We start from the raw sequence: 7,323 nt of genomic DNA on the forward strand, positions 1-7,323 counted from the left end.
GTCTAAGTGCATAGCTCTTTGATGGCCTGGCTTAATCCAGGGGTAACATTTTAAATCTCCAAAGGAACAGATAGAATCCACTCCCTTCAAACAACTTTCCATAAATATTGCTTATCACACCCAGGCTTTTGATAAATACTGGACAGCAGAGAATTCAAAGTTACTATCTTTGACAGGTTAAATTTAATTTGTTTTCTACTTGAGCAAGATGTGGAAGCAAGCATAGGGCAGAGAAGGCAGTATGTTCTAACTAGGAAAGAGAGAACATGGAGCTCTTCCCAACCCCTCATACTCCCCACACTCGTTTGTTCAGTTAATGTGTATGTTACTCATATTAAAATAACATGTATGATGCTTTTCAGCTTACAAAAATTTTAATAATAATTGCTCCTTTCCATTAGTAGGGGAGATAAGTGTTATTGTATTTTATACTAAGAAATATTAGTGAAAATAATTACCTTGCATCGTTCAGTTCACAGTAAGCATAGCCCCAGGATCTGGCCTGTTCTCATTCAATATCCTGTGTTGTATGGTATTCTATGGAGGGCTCCATGAACTTTTGAACAGATAACTACATTTCATTCCTTATGTCAGTGTATTTACAATTTTGTGACATTGCTGACAATATTGAACTGTACCTAAACCCCAAGTTTCTGGAAAAGAGGGGAGGCTGAAGGAATCTCCTCACAGTTTTGTGTCTTGGAGAAGGGCTTATTGCAAAGAGACACTCTTCCCCATAGGACTAAGATAAAATGCAAAGATGCCCTCTTGTTCAAGGGCAGGGCCAGACACAGACTCTCCAGTTTCCTATTCTTTGCCATGTAAATGATCAGCTGAACTGGTTGTCCAGCTAATCAGTAGGAACAAAATAGTTGTTAACTAGACTTTGGTTAAGATTCCCTCCATCCCCCAGGACTCTGAACTTTCTTCTACCCTCAATCTGAATCAATTAACAAGAGCTCACTCTGAGAATAGATAGGCTGGCCTCAGGCTAAACATTCTCTGATCTTCTATTCCCACCCTCTCACCCCACATCACCAAGCATGACTCTTTCCAGCCTCCTTGATTTTTTGTGTGAAAGAAAAACCCTGTTGTATGACTCCTCCCCCCATTCTCAGCTTTACTGAGGCATAACTGACAAATACAAATTGTATATATTTAAGGAGTACAATGTGATGATGTGATATAAATAAACACTGTGAAATGATTACTGCAATCAAGCTAATTGACACTTCTATCACCTCACATAGTTATCCCTCCTTTGGTGTATGTATGGTGAGAATACTGAAGATCTCCTCTTTCAGCGAATTTCAAATATACAATACAGTACTATTTACTATAGTCACCATCCTATACATTAGATCCCAGAATTCATTCATTTTGAAAACTGGAAGCTTGTACCCTTTGACAAACATCTCCCCATTGGCCCCTACCTTCCAGCCCTCCCCCCCCGCCGCCACGTAACCACTATTCTATTTTCTGCTTCAATGAGTTCAACTTTTCAATTCCACATGTAACATCATACTGTATTTACCCTACTTAACTCTTAAAATGCTTACTAATCTCATGGTCAGAACGTTCTCCCTATTGCAATAGTACCTCCCCTGCCCCCGCCAGATCTCTTAACCCCTTACAATAATTCTTTCAAATAAAGTCCCTTCTTACTAAGTCCAGATTTGTTTCTGGTTTTGGGGATTCTTTTTGACATTACATGATTACAATTGAGAAAGAACATTCTCCCCGTTACTGCCTGAGTAAATGGTTTTTTTTTGAAATATTAATCTGACCTTGATATTCCCATGTTCTTAGCTGTAAGTATTGGATTAATTGCTGTTGCCCAATCTTCAAAATATCAGTCCTGAACTTTCATAGCCTTTTATAGCTTCCCACTTCTAAGTACATATGCCTTACATTTCTTAGCTAAAAGAAGAAATGTCAATGTATTATAGAAGTACATTTTCTTTCTCAAATCTGTGTAAACACACGTAACTACTAGATTAGGGCCTTCTGTATTTTATTAACATGCAGTGTTCTTCCCTTTATCTACATCACGTACATGACCTATGTTGATGTGACTATTATTTATTTAATCAGATGGGATCATTTGGAAAAATTTAACTTTATTTTCAGGATTCCTTTTTTAGTTGGCATTTTTTTTTGAAAGAACAGACAACTGCAAAACATCAATACTTACACTGAGAAAAAGTAATTTCTTGCTCATGCTGCTTGAGGGTGGCAACTCAATTATGGCATAGCTGTGCTCTGCTAAATTTCACATGTCTTCTCATTGGGGGAATGAAGGTGAAAGAAGAAGTACTATCCAGTATATATATTTTATATATATATATATATATATATATATATATATTCTATCCAGTATATATATATACTATCCAGTATATCCAGTGTGTATATATATATATATAATATATAAGAACATATATTATGTTCTTATAGTAAAGGATTAGAGCAAGAGTGACGTCCAAAACGCATACAGATATTCCAGGCTTTTGTTCAGACATAGCCTATGTTATGTCCTCTCACATTCAAGTGGACAAAGCAAGTTACATGGTCAATTCTAAGATCATTGGAGTAGAGGACAAGATTCTACCAGCAGCTAGCAATGGCAGTACATTAGTTACCTCGGGCTGCCATAGCAAAGGACTATAAACTGGAACAGAAATTTATTCTCTCCCAGTTCTGGAGGCCAGAAGTCCAAAATCAAGATGTCAACAGGTCATGCTTCCTTTGAAACTGTGGGAAAAATCTTTCTTGCTTCTTCCTACCTTCTGGTGACATCCATCAAGACTTCGTGTTCTTTGGCTTGTAGTCCATAATTCCAGTCTCCACTTTTGTCTTCACATGGAGTCCTTCCCTCTTATCTTTACCATTGTATTCTTATAAGGACATTTTCATATTGGATTGAGGGCCCCCTCCTCACTACAGTAAGATATCTTGACTAGTTGCATTTGTAATGACCCTAAGGTCACATTCTGAAGTACTAGGAGTTAGAACTTTAATATCTATTTTGGTGACACAATCAAACCTATAACAGGTAGAGAGGGGAATACTTTCTTATAAATAAATTATAAATTTACCACCATTTTTCTTCCTTCTGCTCTGTCCCTGACCGTTCAAGAGTCTAACTACAAAACTTATCAGAAATTGAGGAAGTAGACAATGGGTTGAGATTCAAGATGGAATCCTTTCCTAAGAAGTGGCTGAAGTAGTAGAAAGTGGGCTGACCGCAGAGTGCAGAACAGAACAGAAATCCACAGCTGCCTGGACAAGCATAAGTATAAGCTATTTCTGTGACTTTAGATCTTTAGTACTTGCCCCTTGAGTACCAGTCCCCTGGTATTGTTGACTCTAAGAAAGATTCCTGAGGGACAATTCAAAAATAAGTATTATACCCAAGTCTCTGCACATGGAAGCAAAACCCTCTTGGTAGGTGAGAATGATTCTGATGCTATATCTTGCCCATTTCAGAACTGACTGAATTCTAACTAGGTGATCTCATCAGAGAGAGAACTAGTGAAGAAAAAGAGAGAGGACATGATGCAGCAAGTCAATGTCTTTAAATGTTACCAGGTGCTACCAGGCTTGAGAATTATTGGACTAAACTAAGCAATTGGGAGAAATCTAAAAAGCAATATCCTCCCACCCCACAAAAGGATTTCTTATGTATCAGCACAGAAATCCAGCAACAAGAATCTGATAGAAGTCCCATAAGAATACAAAATGTTTTGTTTATTTTTGAAAGAGAGAGAGAGACAGAGTGTGAGTGGGGGAGGGGTAGAGAGAGAGGGAGGCACAGAATCCAAAGCGGGCTCCAGGCTCTGAGCTGTCAGGACAGAGTCTGATGTGGGGCTCGTTGGGCTCGAACTCATAAACATCATGACCTAAGCTGAAGTCAGTCACTGAACCAACTGAGCCACCCAGGCGCAACCTGGCCTAAATCTTTCTGGTTTCCATAGCTGTGACATCTTCTAACTCCCTGAGGCCAATCCTGCCAGGAATAAGGGGGAAGTGGGAAGTGGAGGGACAAAGCTAAGGATAGTGAGGGAGATTGGGGGTACTCACTTGCTATAGTCCTTTGGCACAGGGGTTTATAAATGAATTCTTGGATTAGTCGGTTTAAGTTCAAAACCCAAGTCAGCCACTTAGTGGCTATATATTTGTGCAACTTGACTAACCTCACTGGCTTTCTTTTTCTTTCTTCCTTCCTTTTTTCTTTCTTTCTTTCTTTCTTTCTTTCTTTCTTTCTTTCTTTCTTTCTTTCTTTCTTTCTTTCTTTTTTTGCCTTAAAATGAGGAAATAGTACTAATTCATAAGGTTATTGTAAGGATGAAATGAGATAATCTATGTAAAGTACTTAGCATAGTTTTGAGATGCATTAAGCCTTGTGAAACATTAGATGTTATCATCATTATTTAGCTATGATTTAGCAGCTTAACAAATCAAGTAAGTGACTTTTTCTTATGACCAAACACCTGCCTTATGTCCCAGATTTCTCATTTTTTCACATATCAGAATCTTCATCTAATTTCCTCTCATATAGAAACTAGACTGCTTTTTTTTTTTTTTTTTTTTTTTTTTTGTCACTCTGGAAATTAGTCCTGCTTCTGAGCTCCAGGTAGTAACATCTCACCAACCTCCTTAGCTCTTTCTTAACCTGTCTGGCTTGATTGCTGGATTGATTACTGCCTGACTCTTAGAATACCACCAACTCTCCCATTCTCCAATTCCTGACTCCTGATACCCACATGTGCATTACCTATTACACCATGCTCTCCCAATTCCACTGTCCTAGCACCTTCTGTCTATCTGATGTGTCATTATTATCATTTACTTTATCAAGATATCTAATTCAAATCTAAAACAGTTTAAAATGTGTGGAATATACTTTCTTGAAAGGGTTTATGATTAGCCCGTATTCTTCTTCTCCTTACCCTGAAGTTTCTTCTTATAGCTAGAATCCAGTATCACAGTATCATCATTCCAGTATCCACCTGCTGACCAAGTCTCAGAATATAATTCCAAGACATAATCTATATGCTAAATGTGATGATCACAGATAACTACACATAAACTGAGTGGCATATAGTAGGTATTCTGTATATTTCACGATTTCTTCTTCCTCCTGTCATTGTTGTTGCCACAGATGCATGAGTAAGGAAAGAGCCCAATTGCTATACATAGGTTAACATGGTACCAGTAACAAGGTTGACTTACTACAAAATACATATACTATTAATAGTTTTCCAAAATGTTTTCTAATTTGCAAAGGATTTGGAGTAGAGAGTTCAGGAAGGGGTAAAATGAAACAACTTAAACCTACATATCAGTATCATTTTCGAGAATTAGACCCATTGAGGAGGAAAGGAATGAAAACAATAAGAGAAAAATAGGATTTCACAATTTTCCCACCAGTTGATACTTGCTTGAATTCAAGAGAAAGAAATTCCCACAAAATAAAGGGATTCACAAAAAATTAGGTCATAATATGAGGATTTTCAAAAGTCTTTACAAAATTGTCAGTACCATTTTTAAAGATATAGTAATACAGGGGCGCCTGGGTGGCTCAGTCGGTTGAGCATCCAACTTCCATCTCGCAGTTTGTGAGTTCGAGCCCCGCATCGGGCTCTGTGCTGACAGCTCGGAGCCTGGAGTCTGGAGCCTGCCTTGGATTCTGTGTCTCCTTCTTTCTCTGCTCCTCCCCCACTTGTGCTCTGTCTCTCTCTGTCTATCAAAAATAAATAAAATTTCAAAAAAAAAAGATACAGTAATACTATACTAATTATGTGATGATGGCACAGGTAGTAAAAGAATATGAATTATAGTCTATTTTACATGTAGTTTATTATTTTTTAAATGAACAAGGTTGTTGGGGCACTTGGGTTGCTCAGTCAGTTGGGCGGCCAGCTCCTGATTTCAGCTCAGGTCATGGTCTCGCAGTTGTGAGCCCCATGACGGACTCTGTGGTGAATGTGGAGCCCGCTTGGGATTCTCTCTCTGCCCCCTTCTCTCTCTGCCTCTCCTCTGCTCATGCGCTCTCTCTCCTCTCTCTCTTTCTCTCTCTCAAAATAAATAAATAAGCATTTAAAAAAATGTACAAGGTTGTTAATTGGATAAATCTAATTTGGAATTAACAATGTAATTTATAGGCTGAGAACTCCTGTTTTTAGCATTAAAGCTAACTAATAATTGGATAGCAAGAATATATCTGATGGGAGTGACAATGAAAAGATAAACTAATAAATTTGATATTGACAAAATATGAATTCAAGATTTTCTTTTACTAAGATTAAACAAAGATGCAAATTATTTTAAAATTCCTGACATTCAAGTAGCCAGCATTTCAAAGTACCCGTATGCTCAAATAAATGCTACTAAGAAGTTAGTGCTTATGTCTTTCTTTTGTGTTAAGATTCCCAGGGACTTTTCATGAGTGAGAGATTATTGTAATCACTTTTTTTAGACTTGAGGAATATGAAAAAGTGAGGCTACATCAATGTATTAAAGCAGTCATATCCCTGGTTTCAGCTTTGACATAGAAAGAGCATCAGTCACACCATCCTTCATCCTTGCAACAATGACAAAAACTGAACTGGAAATCAACAATTCTTTTTAGATTTATTAGAGAAAGGAGATCACAGGGAAGACTGCACCTCCCAAAACTGGAGAGACAGCATGCATAGAATGAGAGCAAATGAGAGTAGAAGCCACTGGAACCTGTAACTGATAGGAAAAATTACATGGTAACTAATGTAATGCTGGAGACTGAGTGTGGATTAGTTTAAGATTTAAAAACTCCTGGGAGCTCCATCTTAGAAAGGCTCCATGCTTTGGGAGTTTTATTTCTTGGAGTCTCACTAGCTTATCATGAAGAATAAATGGAGAAAAATACCCTTGAGCTTCAGGCAGAGGGAGGGGGGAAATAACCTTTTAAAGATAAACGTAGAGTGTTCTCCACCACAAAGTCTTACTCACTATGGAAAAAGATATTATCAGAGACTTATCTAACCTGGAAGAAGGGAAATACTCAACTACATTCCCTCTGGCCTTCCTGTCTCATAAATGAGGTGAGGGAAAGACGACAGTGGAGATAAAACAAGGATGTTAGAGATAATTGAAGTCTGTGACACTATAGCACACAATGTCCTAAACTGAGAACACTGGATGTTGGTGACAAATGTGGATCAATGGTAATTTTCATTCATTGCTGGTGGGAATACAAAATAGTACAGCTATACTGAAAGTTTCTTACAAAGCTAGTTTCTTACAAATGTAGTTTTACCATATGATCCACCAACTGAACTC

This window comes from Felis catus, chromosome B1 (assembly GCF_018350175.1).
Source record: "Felis catus isolate Fca126 chromosome B1, F.catus_Fca126_mat1.0, whole genome shotgun sequence".
Classification (NCBI taxonomy): domain Eukaryota; kingdom Metazoa; phylum Chordata; class Mammalia; order Carnivora; family Felidae; genus Felis; species Felis catus.